At 52.8% G+C, this 21,663-nt stretch overlaps 1 pseudogene; it reads left to right on the forward strand.

Annotated features, from left to right (window-relative positions):
• Positions 1 to 11,615: 11,615 nt before the first annotated feature.
• Positions 11,616 to 13,549, forward strand: LOC149338201 (uncharacterized; annotated as a pseudogene).
• Positions 13,550 to 21,663: the final 8,114 nt, after the last annotated feature.

Genomic DNA, 21,663 nt, shown 5'->3' on the forward strand with positions numbered 1-21,663 from the left:
AGCCTTGTCTGTGCGGGAGGACTTCTGTGAACAAATCCCTGACGGCGCGTGTGCCGCGGAGCACCTGGCAGCTGTTAGAGCTATCGTAGTCGCTCAAATTCGCTCGAAAAAGCAGACGGTGATTACAGATTTCCTTGCCAAATAAAGGTATACGTCCTGTTGCGGCAAACATTGTTTTTTGTTGTTCATTCGACATTCGGATAATTCGACAATTTTTCGCGGTCCCATCAGTGTCGAATTAACGAGCTTTTACTGTATGTGAGCTAAAAGTTGTTTACCTGTGCTGCAAACGTGGGCTCAGTCGCAGTCCAGCCGCTAGCTGCTCAGTTTTCCAGCCTTGCGAGCCCAAGTCGCTGGCTGCTGAGCATTGCGGGAGCTGAGCTTTCAGAAATGACACTGCCCGCGAGCGCGCCGGGCGACAAGTTTGCACTGCTCCCTGGATGTCGTATTCGTCGCTAAGCCTGGCAGGTTTCATATCGATGCCAGAGCTGAGAGTGCTTTCGAACTGGCTAGCGCTGAGGTGCTACTCTCTTCACTGTACGTTGTACTGTGAACCATGTCTCGTAGTGAAATAAAGATATGCGCGGTTTCCGCGCTAACGGTGACGTCGAGGACGAGTTTAATAAACGCTCTAAGGCAGCAGATATTCGATGCATATATGTGTGCTAAATTTGTTCACCTATGCTGCATGCAAACGTGAGAATAAAGTCTCGCTCAGTCGCAGGACAGACGCTCGCTGCTCGATTTTCCAGCCTTGCCTGCTCAGTTCGCGAGCTACTGAGCCAATCATTGAGCGAGCCGAGCTTTCGGCAACGACGCCGCCCGCGGGCGCGCCGGCCGACGAACTGCGCGCTGCTCTCTAGCTACCCTTGTCGTCGCTAAGCTTAGCCGATTGCACATCGACGCCTAAGCTGAGTGCGATTCGGAACTGGCTAGCACTGAGGTGCTACCCTCGCCACCATTTTACTGTGAGCCCCGCGTCATAGTGAAATAAGCTCGGTTTCCGCGACCCCTTCAGGAGCAGAGCTAGCAGAAGCCAGGCGAGCTGCAATGGGCAGCAGAAGCGGCTGTGGGAGAAAATTTGTTTTGCTGTTACCGCTTCTACCAACAACTCGATATTGGCTAACGATACTCTATCCCAGAGCTTAGTAAATAGACGTGAACAAACAATACCAGTGAATTTTTCTGACGCCGGCTTCCAGGCTGGCAGGCCGGTCCCGAGAAGAGCGCCCTTACGCTTGCATGGCAGTGGCGCACGTCAAAACCGCCCCGACATTCTACTCTTCGCTCAGGTTGTCGTAGCACACTGTTAATAGCGAGGGACCAGAACACTTTAGTGGACCGAGCGTGAGGGACCAGAACACTCTAGAGGACGAGGCGCGAGGGCGCAGGAGACTGAACCAAAGCGCGCGATCGACTGACGTCAGTCCCAAGACTTCTCATTTCACGTGAGAATCAAACGAGCAGGCGAGCTGCAGGTCACTCTTGTAGGTGTGAGGAAGTGTTGTGGAGCTGCTGCCCGATCGCAAGCGACTGCTGGCCGCATGACCTTTGCTATTGCGAGTGTGAATGGACATTAAACGCACGTTTACAGTAGGGAGTCACAGAGTTCGCGCGAGTTAATTAAGCCCCTTGGTCACGGAGGGGGAGCCCCGAACTAATACATCCTCATGGGGAAGTCACTCACTGACCGAATTCTTGCGGCGCGACTTCATGTCGCAGAACTCGCCACCCAATCCTTGGCGTCGCGGCGTAACGCCACGTCGACTGGCAAATATTCGGGTTCTTGCTCCTCCGGGAAATTACAGCGCAGGCGCGACGCAACGGTCCACGCGCGCGCCCTTTCTAGGCGTCCGTGTTCAAACACGCTCATGGCTGTACTAGGCCTTAGGATTCGTACACTGTCTCTATATTTAGCGAGATGGTTGTGTCACTGTCATGAAATTTTCAATGGAAGCAATGAACGAAGTCGTACGTAAGAATATATATATATATTTTCATATTTTATGATGATCTTGCAGCATGCGCGGCTAAAAACTGAAACGTGGAAACTTGATATGGGAGTCGCCTTGATCATTTATACAGGCAACAGGTCATGCGTGCGTAACATACATGCTGCCTTTGTGATAGCAGGACGATTACTGCGAGTAATCTTCCAGCTTTTTCGCCATCAGGTTACTCTCATTACGTGACGTTAAGCGACGCGTATATGTGACCTTAGCCTTTTCTCCGCATGTGGTAGTGGGTACAGTATGTTGCGAGACGCACAGGTCACAGCAGCCACGAGTACACTGACCTTCAGTAGCGCTATTCGTCATGCTCGCGCCGGATGGAATGAAGACGCTCGCGTGGCTCGCAGCATGCGCAAGCACTGCCTCATTCACAGGCACCGCTAGCATTCTCGCTGGTGCATATGCTTTCTCTTGAGCATGGTCTTCTTTCGCTCACACTGTCATGTGCGAACTGAAGGGAAGATTGATTGCGAGCGGCGCCTCTCATCCCCGCCAATTTTCGTGCGGCCGGTAGCTAGGTAGGGAAGCGAGTTGCAAACTCGAGTCGCGTTTGTGAATTAACACTTCATTTAATTCCCTCGATGATCGTCGCCAATCGATCAAAGCAAGTCGCATCGTCTTCGTGGCTCGCCAAAGTGCAAGCGATTTAACACGAAATTGGTGAATGTCCGCCTATCACTATCCCACGATGGCGCTACAGAAATTCGAGATTTCTGTAGAAAACCACAATTACCATCGACTGCAACCTCTAACGCGACACTTGCCTCCACAGATATTTGTCCCAAGACAGAACCCACGACAGATATTTGTCCCAAGACAGAACCCACGACAGGTATCTGTCGCAAGACAGACCCACGACAGGTATCTGTCGCAAGACAGATACCTCGACAGGCTGTAGTGTCGCGCGACTGAACCCGCGACAGGCAACTCTGTCGAGGCACGCAGGCCCTGTCGCGCGGCACGACCCTCCCTGAAGCACGACAGCACCTACGACAGAAACCTGTCGCGCGACAAATCCTGCGACAGGCACCTTCTGCACACTACAAAATACAGGAATGATGACTGTCGTGCGACAGAACCCACTACAAACACTTTTGTCGCGAGAAAGAACCCACGACACGAGCCCCTGTCGCACGACACAATGCACTACAAGAGAGCTTGTCGCGCGACACAAAATTTTGTCGCGCGACAGATACGCGACAAAAAATTCTGTCGTGCGTTTTGATCGGGGTGTGCCTGACCGGCATGCAGCGTTACCTATAAAAGGACGCTGCTGCCTCGAATAGAGAGATTTTTTGCGTTGCTGCCACCGAAGCGTCTGTCTGCTGCTTAGAACAGAATAAAAATTAAAAAAAAAGAAGTCGGTCACGAGAGCGAGACAAAAGTGTTGAGAGGATAGTTGATTAACAAGAACTCTAAAAAAAGTTTGCAGCATTGCAAATTGGGGAAGAGGAAGCAGAACACAACAAAAGACAAAAAGTAGGACACCGCGCAATTTCGGCCAGCAGTCCAAGCGACTAAATGTGTGTTTACTGTGCATAGCAGCAAAACACAGCGCAGCGTGTATTGCATTCCTGCACTGGGAGAGTCCTGGCATGGCACATTTTACACTGTAATGTTTTGTAACTTCGCAATAGCAACTTAGTTTTCGAGGCAGTAGCAGCCCAACTCTTCAAAAGAGCCAACGCCCTCAACTCAACTGCGAACTACAACTCACCATGTGACATGTCATGCCTTTGAGCATAACTGGTGGAAAGGTAGTGTGAGGGTTCAACTTAAATGTATTATATAAATTATAATATTCCAGCGCCAGAGTATGTTAAGTACCTCGGCTTTGCAGTTCTTTGGAAGAAAAGTGGCAATACTGGAGCTCATTTTTCACGGAAACACTTCTAGGGCAAAACAGGATCACATGACCAGCAACCACACATCTTCAAATGCACCAGCTCTCCAGGCACACTGCCGCAAAGCCAAGGTCTGCATAAATAGCACCCTCATTAGCAAACATGTGGACACATGTGTTTTCAGGGGGGCTTACTCTGAGAGTAACACAATTTACCCGAAATCCCAAACACATCCACCAATCTAAAGAACAAAAACACACATCCAAGTTCCTTACGCTCGTTTCGTAGATAAGAGGGGCACTATGAACTGATTAGTAATGGGAACGTTCCATACCAGCCACTCACCTGTCCCACAACAATGCAGCACTGTAGAGATGTGGTTCCATGTGCAAAGGTAATCCTGGTGTGCACGCATCAGGTCCTCGTGAGTTGGGCTCAGCACTGGACCTGAAGATGATGCGCAGGCTTAAGAAGTAATATTACGGTTTAACAGGTTAGGAGCTTTATACTCTATTAAATTTTATTGCCTACATGGGCTTTCTCAGTGTAGTGCTATCGACAAAGTAAGTCAGAAGTAAATCCTGATTTCACAAGTGATAGCCTCTACCAGTGCTATCCGATTTAGTCGTTTATTCTTTATACACAAGTAGAAGGAAGTGCGTGATTTGTTGCTCTCTAAACATCAATAAAAGTGTGGTCAACATGGAAGCTCTCCTGCACCCCTGCTGAAACAATAAAATTGCACCAGCTAGCATTTTAATATTGAAACCTATGTGTGCTACGAGAGCAAGAGTTGAAGAACAAGGTTCCAACAGGAAGTGTAGTGAAAGCGACACTCGTGCTATGGGTACGATTTATTTTAGCACCTCAACGCAGTAACCACCATCAAATGATGGACAAGCCTAGCGGAGGACTCTACGGAAGACATCGGGTGCACTTCAATTGCACGGACCCTCAGAACAAAACGGCCAGTCATCGAGGAGTGTCTTGACATCCAGATGCGAAAGCACCAAGGGGCTTTTCGTGCATTTTAAACAGATGGTTCGACATTTGGCTGAGGCAATCATAACCTCTGGCAGGATTCGAAGCAGTGCCAGTGCAGTCAGAACGGCCTTATTAACCAATGCCGACGCCCACTCGGCCATTGACCTAGCAGCTGTTTCCAACAGTAGTTATTGGTATAGTGTGTCTGGCGTAACTTCATTGAAATATTACGAAAAGCGGTCAGGTACAGCTTGCTGAAAAAAATGGCAAAATGGTTTCCGCCGTATGATAATCCTCATAAAATTTCAAAAATTCCAATTAATTAGGTAGGTTTCGCTATGCAACATTCTTGTTATTCACCTTAGCATCAGGTGCATTTTGTTGGGTTGTATCAAAGGAGCATGTAAAAACCATCAGTCCTGGGTTTTATTGCAAGCATCGCCTACGTGTTCCATTTTTTCATCGCTTAAGAAAATCCGCGAAATATAAACAAACGCACCTAAATGCGCTCTTGTGCTACCATATTGCATCACTACCAAGCGTGTTTTGAACGAATTAAGCATCCGTGCTCATCATCTCTAAGTGGTCAAGGCCACTGCGAACACTGCCTTGAAAGTGCGTCAGCACATGTTTCGGAAGCGTAGAAAGTGGGAACCGTAATATGCGATTAGTGATAAGCTGGCCACCGGCAGCCACTTGCGATGGAGCTTTTATTGAGCCACCACACGGACAAAACGAAAAAAGGAAAGCAGTGAAGTCGCATAGATGATTAACGCCTGTGTTTTCTTTATTTGTATCACTGTGCTCCCCGTCGAACTACTTAGCGGCGATCACTGGCTTGGACATGGTGATTGCGCAGTTTGCGTTTCTTCAATAGAAAATTTCGGAGACCTAAAATGCGGTACACATCAACGTGGTCGCATGGTTTTCTTGTCATGTGTCGCACTCCTTTTTTAATTGTCAGAAAAATGTACTATTCATGAGGTAAATTCACCCTAGCAACCGGATGGTTGTTTCCGAACCCCCTGTACAACTGAGCGAAATGCGTTGGGGTGTAACGTGCAATCAAACCTTTTGCGGAATTAATTTGTGTATCGAAAATTTTGTGATGTACGCGTAATACGTACGCGTCCCGTATATGTGTTTAATGGATGTCTTATATGAGCCATAGATAGGACGCACGTATGTCATATGTGTCTGCGAATATGCGCGAAAATCGGCGCATATTCGTAAAATGGACGCCGTGCAGAAGCAATCTCCCTAGCGCGCGCCGCTACGAGAGGAGAGAAACAAACCCCGTAGAGCGCCTAACCTTTTCTGTGTTGCTGCCCTATCCACCTCGCTCGCCAGCGCGCGCTAATGGCATTACATCAGCGCGCGTCCTCGATTGTTCGAGAATGTTGAAGTAATTCTGAGGAAGAGGGCATAACCATGAGTGTGCTAAGTGATGGCGTCTCCCCTTCATTCGTGCGCCGGCAGTGGCACAACGCAAAAAGATCGACAAGGTCCTCGAAGTTGCTTTCTGCGCCTGACCAATAAGGACGCGCGCTCGGTGCGTGAAGGAGAAGGAAATTGCGCTCGGGGCCGCAGGCACTGAAAGAGCGGAATATCAAACCATCATAGAGCAACTCCTGGAACGCCTCGTGTATAGCTTACCGTCTGGCAGCCTATGAGGCTGTGGGTTCCATTTCCAGGGCAGCGCGTCCCTTGTGTCCATGCGGTGCTGCACCAAACTAGTAACAATGCAAGAGCGGGGGCTAGTTGGTACTTCGTACTGATCAAATCACGCTAAAAGGCATAGAAAGAAAGACGAAAACAAAGACGGACAAAGCGCATTGAAATAACTGTTAACAACGCGCTTCGTCCTCTCTGTTTTCTTCTTTCTGTGCCTTTTAGTGCGATTTGATCAGTACCAAACTAGTGCATCCCGGCTGATCCGTGAATATCCCGCCAAAGTCACTCAAAAGGACAAGAGGCGGCCGCGTTGGAGCTGTGAAATGGCACCGGCATCTTCCAGTGCGCTGACCCTGCTGACAAGTCCTGCGGATCGGTAAATTTGGGAAATTCGTGAATTCATTTTTGAGGAAAGGAAATGGCGCAGCATCTGTCTCACATATCTCGGCGCACACCTGAACCGCGCCGCAAAGGAAGGGAGGAAGATAGGAGTGAAAGAAGAAAGAGAGAAAGAGGTGCCGTAGTGGAGGTGTCCGGAATAATTTCGGTCACCTGGGGATTTTTAATGAGCACTGAGATCGCACAGCACACGGCCGCCTCTTGCGTTTCGCCTCCATCGAAACGCGGCCGCCGCGGCCGGGTTCGAACCCTGGTACTCCGGCCGCCGCTGCTGATTTCGACATTCGACGGAAAGTTCCTGTCTCCCAGTTCGCTGACATCTGTTGGTTCAGTATGCGTGTTCTTCTCCGACCGTGGAGAGGGAGCATTGATGCGGGCCGCTCTTACTGATCTAGGCTTTGGCGGGGCGGGGTGCGCTCGTGGAAGGTATTGGCCGTGCGTTTTGACAACAATCATGTTCCAGTGAGTGGGTTGACAAAGGCCCTGAGTTGGGCGCATTAACTTCCCCACAAACCACTACGCATGACGTCTACATGTCTATGATCAGTCCAGTTTTCGCCAAGAGCTCTGGACTTAAAATTCCTGTTACTGTAGGACCGGGCAGGTAAACGAAATGCATTCCTTCGCACACGCTGATCCCAGTGCGCTACGAGGCTGACGTCACGAAAGGACCGCTCTTCTCCGCTAGCTAACTGGAGTGGCACCCATCACAATCGGAACCGAACAGACGCCCGCCGGAGCTGAGAAAAGACCTAATCTCCTATCAGCGAGATGCTTGCCCGTGTCTTACACCGCCTCAGAGGTTATGCCCGCAACTTCGAGGTCCATAAAAGTGCAGGCCTGTTAGTTCTCCAACTTTGAATGCAGACATGATGGGGATGGGTTTATGAGCGTTGGTAGACACCATCGCCTGTGCTGCCGGTGGCCTGCCTCGTTTCCCTATGTAGAGGGGCACTTTCTGGCTATATCGACACGCTGGCCAGAATTAAAGCAGCGCACAGATCTACATTGCTTCTTGCTGCGACGATCAGCGGATCTCATAGGCACCTCGACCATGAAGCCGTGCACGGACCTCCGTGAGCGTTTCTGAGCAGGTGCGGCCATTTGCGGCAGTACCGTGCAGACCTCCATAGGTTTTGTACCAGCACTACTCACCCCATACAAGTAGAAATCCCGGGAACAATCCGACATTTCGAACGGCATCAGCTCACTTGTGAATTAAGTTGCCGTGCGAGTGATCTCGCCCCTTACAGCTGCATCGCGGCTTCAGGCCCACTGTAAGGGATCGGTAGTGTATGCGGGGCCTTCGGGACCAGTAATTCTCCCTCAAAGCGAAGCGTCTCCTTTTTCGGAACGCGACCGCTCGCGAAAGCGTCGGGAAATACGGGTGTCCCCCCCGTATATTTGTGATTATTTTGTGGCGGAGAGAATGTTCTACTCCGCACGTGCTGGCACGACCGTGCGTTTGTGTTTGTGGAAAGGGCGTTTTGCCCTAAGGAAGCTGGAGGGCTGGCCATGCTCTCTTTAAACCAATCATGTGAGCAGTGAAACATGATTGGAAGCTACCAAATGTGGGCCAGGCCTTTAAGGCTTTAAAACCGGGCCCCGGAGCCGGAAGCGGGGTTCTGGGCTAAGGTGAGATGCTATGCATCTTCGGCTACGCCGAGTAGGGGCCTCCTCTAGTATTAGCCAGTTCCACCTTTTTGTTGTTGTGTATCTCTTTGCCGTCTCGAGTGCCTAAACTTGTATATGCAATGTAAATAGCTGTACATAAACTTCAAGTATTTGCCTTACCCCTGCATCTCAACTGATCACAAGACCGTCTCTGACGGTGCACCCCTGGTGCGAAGGAACGCTTAAGTCTTCAAGTGAACGAACCGTCTCTGGCGGGGCACCTCTGGTGCAAGGAAGATAGGGAACCTGTGAAATTTACTGGCGCAGTCGACGAGGATCCTGCGGCCATCGGAAGACGGCGCAGGAAGAAGATTGAACGCAGGGAGAAAGGCGACTGTCAGGCAACAGCAGCGTTCGAGGAAGGACCTGCGGAGAGACAGCGGCGAGGGCCACGGCAGCGGACTAGCGACGCAAGGCAGCCGGCCGGAAAAGAGAGCAGCAACTGGACCACCACCGGGAACAAGCGAGACGACAGCAACGGGCGTGACGCCATCGGCATCAAAGGGTAAGTCTCTACTTGCTTCGTGCTGGCGTGAGCATTGCTGTCCAGTTAAGCTTGGGTGGGTGGCATGGTTACGCGCTTCGCCCATTTAAACGCCTATAAGCAGAAAGCAAGGGAGATGGGCGACGCAGATGACACGGTGGTCGTCGGAAACGAGACGAGCGAAGGAGAGACGCCGGATAGGCCACGGGTCGAGGAAAGAAATGGAAAAGCGCAGGACGACCTGCTGGTGTTAGAGAAGAAGTGTCAGCTGGCAAAGCTAGAACTTGAGCTTGCTCAGCTGAGAAAGCGAGGAAGCGCTGGAGAGGACTCCAAGGTCGTTGAGAGGCATGGTAGCCACAGCGAGCTAAGGCATTACTCAAAATTCCTTGCGGGAATGCTCCCAAAATTTCCAAGCGACGCAGAAGTGCCAGTGTGGTTCGAGGCGGCGGAGAACGCACTAAATGCATATGAAGTGCCGAAAGAACGGTGGGGCCAAATTATTTTCCCGCTCGTTGCAGATAAAGTACAGTTTCTGTCGACCCGCTTAGCGCCATCTCAGCACAGGGACTACGAAGCGGTGAACAAATCGGTACTGGAGGAGCTGAAACTCTCCGTGGAAGAGTACCTCAGTAGATTTAAAGGCGCGAGGAAACGGAGCACCGAAGGATGGAGAGCGTATACGACGCGTCTCCAGAGCTACTTACGCTTCTATTTAGACGCGCGCAGCGTCAGCCCCTTTGAGCAGTTGCTGGAGCTGTTAGTGGCGGCCCAGCTAAAGAATAACCTCTCAGATGCAGCACTAAAGTACGTTACGCTGCAAGAAGGAAACGGGTGGCGGAATGCAACCGAACTGGCCGCACTACTGCAGACCTTTGAGCGGACGCTCAAAGTGCAGGTGCTAAAAAGCCGGCTAAGGAAGCGCATCGATACGATACAGGGAGATCACAGGCACCACAGGCAAGGCCACACCCTAGAGGTTGTTTCTCCTGCGGAGAAACGGGGCACCAAAGAGCGAAATGCCCGCACGCGAAAAGAAAGGATGCAGCAAACGCGCCTAACGATAAGGGGAACGGCCTCTCAGAGCGTGTTGCAACGCAGGAGGACTCAGCGGCACAATACCAGCGCGAGCTAATACCGCTAACTTGTCGAGATGGGGTAATGAGACCATTCTAGACACCGGAGCTGACGTCACGGTAGTTCGGGAGAGTGTAGTGCCGCCTGAACTGGTCAAGCCACACGGAACAATCAATCTGGTCTCCGCATTTGGAGAAAAGGCGAAGGAAAAGCTGGCAATCCTACCCCTTACGTTGAAGCGAAACGCGGGCGCCTTCGCCGACATCCGCGAGGCCGTGCCGGTCTTATGCGCTTTAACAGAAAAGCTCGTGTCCCAGACGAACTGTTTGCTCTCAGCGGAAGCCTTGGAGGCGTAAGGGGGAGATCACAGGAGGGGGAGATCAGGGGGATCGTTGCCGACAAAGAGGAGCAGGGTTATAACTACAAAGAGGCGTGTCGGGAACACCCGCTAGAAACCGTAGTGGCAGACGGAAAGAAAGAGGCCGCTGTCGCCCAGGTGGCAATGCAAAGCGAGGGTGACGAGAGCGTGAGCTCGGACAGCAGCGACAAAGAAGCCCCCGCGGTGGGAGAGAGAAGCGCGTCGGAAACATTCCGGCAGAGCCAGCGGAGTGACGCGACCTTGCAGGGAGCGTGGAGAGACGCCAGGGCAGGAAAGAAGGACATGGCAACGGTAGATGGGGTCCTGTATCACAAAGATAAGCTTCTGGGCCAGGCAGTGATGCAATTGGTGTTGCCGGAATGCCACCGTGGAGAAGTACTGCAGTTGGCACACGAGTCAAATTGGGGAGGGCATCTGGGGTTCAGGAACACGAAGTACAGAATTAAAGCCAGCTTTTATTGGCCAGGCCTAGAAGACGAGGTCAGGCGGTATTGTAATAGCTGTCATAATTGCCAAACGAGATCGGATCTGCGTCGGGCCGACAGCGTGCCCATAGAGCCGTTGGTGAGGCTACGATATCCGTTTCACCGGGTAAACGTCGACATCATCGGGCCGCTGGAACCAGCCTCGGGTAGGGGCCACAGGTACTCACTATGCGTCATTTACCTGTGCACGCGCTGGCCGGAGGTCGTCTGTCTTTGTTCCATCAGTGCTAAAGCCACCTGCGACGCCCTCCTCACGGTGTTCAGCAGGACAGGCATCCCCGAGGTAATATCGCCAGACTGCGGAACCAATTTCACCGCGGAACTCACCCAGGAGTTTTTAAAGAAGCTGGGGTGCTCCCCTCGGTTTTATGCGAAGCATATTGCTACGGACGCTGGGAGGACAACGAAGTGGTTTGCAACGAAGACGACGCTGAGGTGCGCGCTTGTGTGCTGTGAGACTGCTCCAAGCCGTCGGTTCCTTGCGTAGCAGGTTACCTCTGCTGTTTATACTGCTGCTTCTAGCCGCCACGTATCATTTGGTGGAGGTTGCTAAATTCGATCCCCGACCTCAAGCTGGCTCTCCGCCGTGGCCGCCGTCTCGCCACCATGTCTACCGAGTCCGAGCCATCTCCCTCTCCGTCAACACCGCCAGCGGTCGTCGTCGCCCACCACCGCGAACCGGGCACGTTCTGCGGTACAGACGACGTTGATTTCAGCTATTGCCATTTAACCTGGGGTGCAACAACAGCAGGCAATCTTCAGAAACTACACTTGTTACAGAAAAAATTTCTAAGAATTGTTGAAAATGTTTCGCGTATACCTACCATACGGCCGCACTTTTCTTAAAGTATAACTTACTTCCAATTACTAAGCTTTATGACTATCGTCTGAGCAAGTGTGTGAAAAACGAGGTGTTGAAGAATATATCTTTTCTATCCAAATTAGCTGGTTTAGAAAAACGAGATGCAATGTACAACACAAGAAATATAGCACAATGGAACGTTAAAACATACAGAACTTTCTATGGTAATCAAACATTAGAAAATAAACTACCACGACTTCTTAACAAACTCGCACAAAACGATATTGATCTCCAAAACACAACACGCCACAAACTGTTCGAGTATTTTTTACTCTACACCTAACCTTTTTTTTCTGTGATTTGTTTACCTAATTCTTCTTTCTTTCACCATCATTGTAAGTTTTCTTTCCAGCCAGGACAGTGCTGATGATTTTATGCTGACTACTGTAACCTGATAACAGCTCTGCTATATGTATTTTTTTCCTTTGTTATCTGTATTTCCTGTATTTTCTTTCTTTCGTGTGTGTGAAAAAAAAGCCACTGCATTGCTGCCAAAGTGGGGGCCCGTGGCCTTGTCAAGCTGTCAAACGGCAGCTTTTACTACGGGTCCCCGCCATCATCTGTACCATGGTGGCAAAATAAAATTTGAATTTGAATTTGAATTTGATGTGGACGACTGGCTGGCCCTTTACGAACGCGTCAGCACGCACAACCGGTGGGATCCAACGCTGATGCTGGCTAATGTGATATTTTACCTGACCGGCACCGCGAGAGTGTGGTTCGAAACCCACGAAGAGGACTTGACCTCATGGGACATGTGTAAACAGAAGCCCCGCGACCTCTTCGGAAAACCCATCGGCCGCCAACTCGCCGCCAAGAAGGCACTCGCGTCACGCGCCCAAACATCCTCCGAGCCATACATAGCCTACATACAAGACGTCCTCGCCTTGTGCCGTAAAGTTGATAAAGTCATGTCCGAGGCAGATCGCGTTGGCCACATACTGAAAGGAATTGCCGACAATGCCTTTAATCTGCTTCTGTGCAAAGACTGTTCCACGGTCGCTTCTGTTCTTGAGGTGTGCCGGCGTTTCGAGCAGGCCAAACACCGGCGCATTTCTCACCGTTTTGACCGGCTGCCGAACACTGCTGCTAGCTCCTCCTGTGAAGATCTGCCAACATTGCGGCAGCCTTCCGACCCGGGTACCTTAACGCGTATCGTGCGCCGCGAACTGGAGGCGATGACGCCCGCTGTTTCTTTCATGCCACTGCCGGACAACACCTTGGCCCTCATCCAAGCCGTCGTTCGCCAGGAGGTTGTAACATGGCCGTTCCTTCTGCTCGCGTCGTGGACAATGCTCATGCCAGCCCGGACCCTCCAGTGATCGCAGCTGCCACTTACAGTTGCAGCTACTCGCCTCGGTACCGATATCGCAATCCTGCCGAATGGGGTACCTCTGATGACAGGCCGATCTGTTTTACCTGCTCTCGCGTTGGCCACATCTCCTGTCACTGCCGCAGCCGTTGGTCCCCGCCACCTCGCTCCTACTCCTTCGTCGACCGCCGCAACGACTACGGCCCGCGCCGCTCCACGCCACGTCCCGATCCGCTCCGTGACGAGCCCGCTCCGAACGCTCCTTAGTCCAGCCGCTCACCTTCCCCATTAGGCCGCTGCTCGCGTTCTCCTACCACCCGCCGCAGCCCTTCTCCTTCGACCTCCCGCCACTTCTCGGAAAACTAGCCGATGCAGCCCCCGGAGGGGACGCTGCATCATTGACCCGGCCTGAAAATCCTCTCTTGACCCCCGCTGCCCACCGTAATCTCTTGAATGTTCTCGTGGATGGCGTCCCGGTCCTTGCCCTCATTGATACTGGCGCCCAAGTGTCTGTCCTGAGCTCTTCTTTGCGCCGCCGTCTGAAGAAAGTTTTAACGCCTGCCGCCATGTCCACGGTTCGCGTCGCCGATGGCAGCCCCGCTGCCGTGATTGGAATGTGCACTGCGAGAGTCAGCATTGCCGGACGTCATATCCCCGTTCTGTTCACCGTCCTGACCAGGTGCCCTTAGGACATAATCCTTGGCCTTGACTTTCTAACCGCCCATTCAGCTCTCATTGACTGTTCCTCAGGCCTTCTCCGATTGGATCTGCCCCTGTGCAATGACGACTCCACCAGCTCACATCGCCTTCAATCCACCGAGTTTGCTCGACTCCCGCCACAAGCTGCTGTCTACAACCCTATGTCGCCTTCTCCTCCCGTCCCTGATGGAGACTACGTCGCCTGCCCTATCACCGCTGTGATTCTGAATCGTAACGTCCTTTTTCCCCACACCATTTGTCACAAACTGCGGCGCATTTTAGAAACAAACAAAGAAAAACCGCCGCGCGCACGGCGTCTCGCCGGCGCGAGCCCAACGGGAGAGAGGGAAAGCCCCCGCCGAGCGCGTGCCTCTCTCTCCATCGCCACGGCGTGCGCCGAAGGAATGAGTCATCCACGCCGAAGATTCTCGAACATGCGAGTCAGTTCTTCTGCTGACCGGAGGAAAAGGGCGTAGCCTTGCGTGCACTAAGTCACGTCCCCCTCCTCTGCACTCGGACGTCGGCGACGCCGCCACGACGGCGCCACGCTAGAACACGCTGGAACCTTCACGAAACGACTCCTGACTTTAACCAATGAGGACGCGCGGCCGGCGAGAGAACGGTAGGGAGGCAGCACTGCCAATGCTGCGTGTATGTGCGCGCCTACTTCGGCGCGTAGAACAAACAGACGAGAGAGCGAGCTTATAAAAGAAGGACGTTGACCGCTGTAAGTCAGTCCGGACCGCCGTTTAAGCTTCATGGAAGCGCGCCCGTTCGGCTCCCGGGAAAACACCACTCGGCCAGCATCGGACCAACGAGGCAACGGTCGCCAGTCTGCGGGACGGCATCGTCATGGAACTCTGGTCGTCGGACTGCCGCAGTGCCCGGTGAACAAATTGTGTTTTGTTTGTTTACCTCTCTCTCTTGTGTTAGTGCACTTTAGGTGCAATATTGCCTCTGTATTGTATTCTCCCTCGAGTTTAACTTTGCACGGGTTGCATTGTTCAATTAATCACTTGGTATGTGTCTGTACTAGTGATTGTGAAACCCTCTGTATCGTCTCGATTGCTGTATAAACTTTGTTTTGTTTTGTAAACTTTTGGCTCCGACCCATTCTCTGGCTTGCGACCAGCGAAAGCTGGGCACCGAACGCCCAAAAACCTCTTGTCACTTGGTAGCTGGTCTCCGCTGAGTTTGCCACGCTGAGTTTGCCCCACACGCTCTAAGGGTGTCTGGGAGCTTCCCACATAAAAGTGCGCGAAGTGTGGGTAACAATATATTCTGGCGTCCGCGACAGGACGTTTGGTGTTGCAAGCACAGAGAACGGAGAAAGAGTCAGAAGGAGTTTACGAATCGTAAACGAGTGTTAGCAGCAGAGCGATATTGTGAGGTGCCGCGCCGAAGCGGTTAGTGGGGTTCACCGTGGAGAGGTATTCATTGCCTTGAATGTAGAGTTCGGTCTCCAAACATGAGCTTCAAGGAGCTAAAGGAGCTAGTAGAGGCCGGTCTCCAGATGGGGATGACCGGAGCCGAACTGCGAGAATGGGTGGACCAGGAAAGAGACAGAGCTGAGAAAGAAAGAGAGAGGGCTCGAGAAAAGAGAGAAAGAGAAAGAGAATGGCAGAAGAGACAGGAAGCGGCGGAGAAGCTCTCTTTGGAACGAGAGAGAGAATGGCAGAAACAACAATATGGAAGACAGCGCGCTAGAGAAGCCGCTGAGAAAGAGAGGCAAAGGAAACGTGAAGAAGAGGAGAGAGAACGGAAAAGAAGAGAAGAAGCAGCCGAAAGAGCTTTTGAAATAGAGATGGCAATCATTCAGAAGAAGCTTGCCGAAATTCGGCGTTCGAGGAGCGTCAGAGATCCAGTGGAGCTTAACCCCGGAGAGGCCGGGTGGAAGACTAACGAGTCTAATTTGTTGACAACCACGGAAGAGGTTGTAACTAGCTCCACTAGTGAGAGTGAGGTTGTGGAACAGCCTGTTCCTGCAGCTGAAACCACCGAGAGTGAAGAACAGACTGGAGTGTCGCTTCCTCAGGAAATTGATTGTGTAGCTACTACAGAGGTAGTACGCAGTGACATAAAGGCCAACCTGACGCTTCAGTCAGAGGGAACCCTAGGGCACCCGCATGACGACGAAGAAGCAGTTCGGACCTCCATCGAAAATTCCGAGTGCAACGCGGCTGAGTCTTGGAGTGCAGACCACGAGAAAGAGTGGTTAAGGGGCACTGAGTGCGAAAGCTCAGATGTAGTAATGGCTGAGGAGAGCGCACTCATCGAAAACCTGGAAAATGTTCCGAGTGAACCCTCGAGCTGCGAGGAGGCCTTTGCCTACGAGGAAGGCGAAGAATATTGTACCCAAGAGGAATGCGACGAAATGTTTGCCACTGATGAAGGAGAATGTGCAGTGGGAAGAGAGGAGCAGACTGGGGAATGGTTTGCTTACGGCTGCACACTAAGTGACCAACTGACGGAAAGAACTAAGGAAGGAGAACATAGCAGTGAGGAGAATAATTCTCCAATGACTCCTGAGCCGAGCTCTGAGCATTGCGCTCGAAGAGTAGGCAGAAAGAAGAAAAAGAAAAAGGACTTGGAAAAAGAAAGCTCAGTGCTCGAAGAACAAGAGAAAGCTGAACGAGTGGCTTCATCACGAGAGAACAAGTCGGATGACGCCATTGTCGGTGAACCGGGGTTGACCCGAAAAAGAACTTGGAAGAAAGTAAAAAGAAAGAGAATTGAGTCGGGCACCACAGAAGCAGGTGAAACCGAAAAGCGGAAGCCCTGGAGAAAATTCAGGAAGAAAATGGAACGGAAGAACCTGAAGACAGCCGAGCCGAAGGCAAAGGAGCTGCGCGAACATCGCAGCAAAGTGAAAAAGAAGCTGAGACGAGCACGCCCAGCGTTCAGCAACGACACCGTCTGGAGGCGCAAACAAAAACAGAAGAGCGCGCACCGAAAAGGAGAACACGAGGAGCGGAGCCGTCATGAGCGAACTGGCGTTAAATTCGTTCGCAACAGACGCGCTAGCCACAGGAAAAGAAGAAGGGCTCGAAGTCTGGGCGCAGAACCAGAGAGGAGTACGAGCAGGAAGCGGAGCCAAAACCGCGTTCGGAAGAGAAAGCCTCAGCATGAGGCGAAAGAAGAGCAGAGCTCGCGACAGAAAGAAAGGTCAGAGTCGCGTGCGTAAGAGAACTAAAAGCGCGACTGAAACCTTGAGCGAAACAATCCTGTTCCGAGCCCGCGGTGTAGGCCAAACCTGGAAGTATAGGCGAAAGTATGCCTCATACTTGAGTGCTTCTTGTTTGCAATGTTGTATAAATATACAGCCCAATCGCGGTGTGTTTTTATGTGCATTGTGAACATTGTACTGTGTTGTGTATGCGAAAACATCAAGGTATTGATGTATGTATTTTGGCATTCGCCACTGACTTTGTGAGCGCATGCATGTGCGCGCGAATTTTGTGTTTTGTGAATATTGTTACACAATATTCTTAAAGGAAGGGGCAGTGTCACAAAATTCGGCGCATTTTAGAAACAAAAAACCGCCGCGCGCACGGCGTCTCGCCGGCGCGAGCCCAACGGGAGAGAGGGAAAGCCCCCGCCGAGCGCGTGCCTCTCTCTCCATCGCCACGGCGTGCGCCGAAGGAATGAGTCATCCACGCCGAAGATTCTCGAACATGCGAGTCGGTTCTTCTGCTGACCGGAGGAAAAGGGCGTAGCCTTGCGTGCACTAAGTCACGTCCCCCTCCTCTGCACTCGGACGTCGGCGACGCCGCCACGACGGCGCCACGCTAGAACACGCTGGAACCTTCGCGAAACGACTCCTGACTTTAACCAATGAGGACGCGCGGCCGGCGAGAGAACGGTAGGGAGGCAGCACTGCCAATGCTGCGTGTATGTGCGCGCCTACTTCGGCGCGTAGAACAAACAGACGAGAGAGCGAGCTTATAAAAGAAGGACGTTGACCGCTGTAAGTCAGTCCGGACCGCCGTTTAAGCTTCATGGAAGCGCGCCCGTTCGACTCCCGGGAAAACACCACTCGGCCAGCATCGGACCAACGAGGCAATGGTCGCCAGTCTGCGGGACGGCATCGTCATGGAACTCTGGTCGTCGGACTGCCGCAGTGCCCGGTGAACAAATTGTGTTTTGTTTGTTTACCTCTCTCTCTTGTGTTAGTGCACTTTAGGTGCAATATTGCCTCTGTATTGTATTCTCTCTCGAGTTTAACTTTGCACGGGTTGCATTGTTCAATTAATCACTTGGTATGTGTCTGTACTAGTGATTGTGAAACCCTCTGTATCGTCTCGATTGCTGTATAAACTTTGTTTTGTTTTGTAAACTTTTGGCTCCGACCCATTCTCTGGCTTGCGACCAGCGAAAACTGGGCACCGAACGCCCAAAAACCTCTTGTCACTTGGTAGCTGGTCTCCGCTGAGTTTGCCACGCTGAGTCGAGGGCATCTCCTTCGAGTCCGAGACCGCTGCCCCCACACGCTCTAAGGGTGTCTGGGAGCTTCCCACATAAAAGTGCGCGAAGTGTGGGTGACACCATTGTCCACATCACCAACAACTGCACCTGCCTCCCTGTCCTCAACTTCAGCCTGTCCCCTCAGGTACTTCCGACCGGCATTTCACTTGCTGATCTGTCCCCATTGACCGATTGCACCGTTTCTGCCCTGGCTCCTGACCCAAGGACTGCCGTCTCCAATATCCCTACATCGCAGCCCTCCCGTGTGGATTCCATTTCCAGGATGATCGCGGCTGATCTGCCCTCTGCTGATTCTACAGCTCTTCATAGCCCCTTGTCCTCCTACAGTGATATTTTTGACTTTGGGGACCGTCCCTTGGGCCAAACCTCTGTTGTCGCCCACCAGATTGACACCGGCGACGCCCGCCCTATTCACAGACTACCCTATAGGGTCTCCCTCGCAGAGCGCCGTGTTATTCAGGCAGAGGTGGACAAGATGCTGGCCCGCAATATCATCGAGCCTTCGAGTAGTCCTTGGGCGTCCCCTGCGGTGCTTGTTAAAAAGAAAGATCAAACCTGGCGATTCTGCGTCGATTGCCGCCATCTGAATGCCGTCACAAAGAAAGACGTCTGCCCTTTGCCCCGAATTGACGACGCTCTCGACTGCTTGCACGGCGCCAGCTACTTTTCCTCCATCGATCTTCGCTCAGAGTACTGGCAGATCGCTGTCGATGAACGGGATCGGGAGAAAACCGCCTTTGTCACCCCGGACGGCCTGTACCAACTTAAAGTCATGCCTTTCGGCCTGTGCAATGCCCCTGCGACCTTCGAGCGCATGATGGACTCCCTCCTGCGCGGTTTTAAGTGGACGACGTGCCTCTGCTACTTAGATGACGTGATTGTTTTTTCGTCCACATTCCAAAGCCACCTGCATCGCCTTTCAGCCATCCTTGCCGTCTTCCGCCGTGCTGGTCTTCAGCTGAACTCGAAGAAATGTACCTTCGGCCGCCGTCAGCTCAAGGTCCTTGGCCACTTGGTCGATTCTGCTGGGATCCAACCCGACCCCGACAAAGTCCGCGCCGTGCGTTCATTTCCTACTCCGCGCTCCTCCGGTGATGTGCGAAGCTTTCTCGGCCTATGTTCCTATTTCCGCCGGTTCATCCAGAACTTTGCGGAAATAGCCCGACCTCTTACCACGCTCCTCAAGAAGGACATCAATTCTCTTGGGGACCCCCCCAAGCTGACCCCTTCAGAGCCCTTATCAGTGCCCTCACTGCTCCACCTGTGTTGGCGCACTTTGATCCTTCAGCCCCTACGGAACTTCGGACCGATGCGAGCGGCCATGGCATTGGTGCCTTACTTGCTCAGCGGCAACGCAACAAGCTTCGCGTTATTGCGTACGCCAGCCGTCTCCTTCCTGTGTCCGAGCGCAACTATTCTATCACCGAGCGGGAATGCCTCGCCCTGGTTTGGGCTATTGCAAAATTCCGCCCTTACTTGTTTGGGCACCCTTGCTCTGCTATCACGGATCACCACGCCTTATGCTGGCTTTCTTCGCTCAAAGACCCTACTGGCCGGCTGGGGCGCTGGGCAGTTCGCCTTCAAGAGTACACATTTTGTGTCGTCCACAAGTCCGGCCGCTTGCACCAGGACGCGGATTGCTTGTCCCGTTACCCTGTCGATGCGCCTTCCTCCAACGAATGCGAGGCTGACGCCTGCGTTTTGTCCATCTCGGCCTTCCGCAACATTGCGCAAGAACAGCGCTTGGATTCTTCGCTACGTTCCCTCATTGACCGCCTCACTGCCAACCGCTGTGATGCTTCCCTCGCCCCGTTTGTGCTCCATGCGAACGTCCTCTACCGGCGCAATATGCGGCCTGACGGCGCTGACCTCTTGCTCGTGGTCCCTCAACACCTGCGCAGCAGCGTCGTTGAGCAGCTTCATGACGTTCCCACGGCCGGTCATCTTGCAGTCTCCCGCACCTAGGACAGCGTGCGCCGCCGCTTCTTTTGGCCCGGTCTATACCGTTCTGTCCGCCGTTATGTGGCCGCTTGCGAGCTGTGCCAACGACGGAAGACGCCCTCGATTCTCCCTCCCGGACACCTTCAGCCGATCCCCATCCCCGTAGACCCGTTTTCCCGTGTCGGCCTCGACCTGCTCGGCCCTTTTCCGGTGACTGCTATGGGAAACAAATGGATCGCGGTCGCGACGGACTACTCCACGCGCTACGCTATTACTCGAGCGATCCCAACCAGCTGCGCAACTGATGTCGCTGACTTTCTCCTGCACGACGTCATACTCCACCACGGTGCTCCCCGTCAACTGCTCACAGATCGCGGCCGCTGCTTTCTTTCCAAAGTGGTCGCCTAACTGCTCCACTCCTGCTCCGTCCGTCATCAATTCGCCACGGCCTACCATCCGCAGACGAATGGCCTCACTGAACGTCTGAACCGTACCCTCACCAACATGATTTCCATGTACGTCTCCGACCACCACCGCGACTGGGATATTAGCCTCCCATTTGTTACATTCGCCTGCAATTCTACGCGTCACGATACAGCCGGTTTCTCCCCTTTTTACCTTCTCTTTGGCCGCGATCCTTTGCTGCCCTTTGACAGTGTACTGCCCGCCACCGCCTCCACGAGTCCTTACGCTCGGGACGCTATCGCTCGCGCCGACGCTGCCCGTCTTGTCGCCCGCCAGCGGCTGTCGGGCTCCCAAGTCAATCAGAAACGGCGTCATGACTGTCGCCGTCGGGAAGTCCCCTACTCTCCTGGCTCCCTTGTGTTACTCTGGGTCCCTTCCCGCCGTGTGGGCCTTTGTGAAAAATTGCTCCCCCGATATACAGGCCCTTATCGGGTCGTACGTCCGGTGACCGCGGTGACGTACGAGATCACCCCGCTACATCCACCATCCCCGGCCGCTGCACCCCGCACTGACATCGTCCATGTGTCCCGCCTCAAACCTTACAACTCGCCGTCTACCTGGCCTGTCTAGTGCGCACCGGGACGGTGCTTTTGCCGCGAGGGGGGTCATGCTACGGACGCTGGGAGGACGACGAAGTGGTTTGTAACGAAGACGACGCTGAGGTGCGCGCTTGTGTGCTGTGAGACTGCTCCAAGCCGTCGGTTCCTTGCGTAGCAGGTTACTTCTGCTGTTTATACTGCTGCTTCTAGCCGCCACGTATCAATATTAACGTAGGTTCCGGGCCTTCGCGCGACGCCCGGCGGTGGCCACGTCACGGGTCACGTGACACGGGTCACGTGGCATGACGTCACGTGATGACGTCACACCGGCTGCAGATGGGGCCTCATATC

Source organism: Amblyomma mixtum, chromosome 6 (assembly GCF_055824585.1).
Source record: "Amblyomma mixtum isolate Tamu chromosome 6, ASM5582458v1, whole genome shotgun sequence".
NCBI lineage: Eukaryota > Metazoa > Arthropoda > Arachnida > Ixodida > Ixodidae > Amblyomma > Amblyomma mixtum.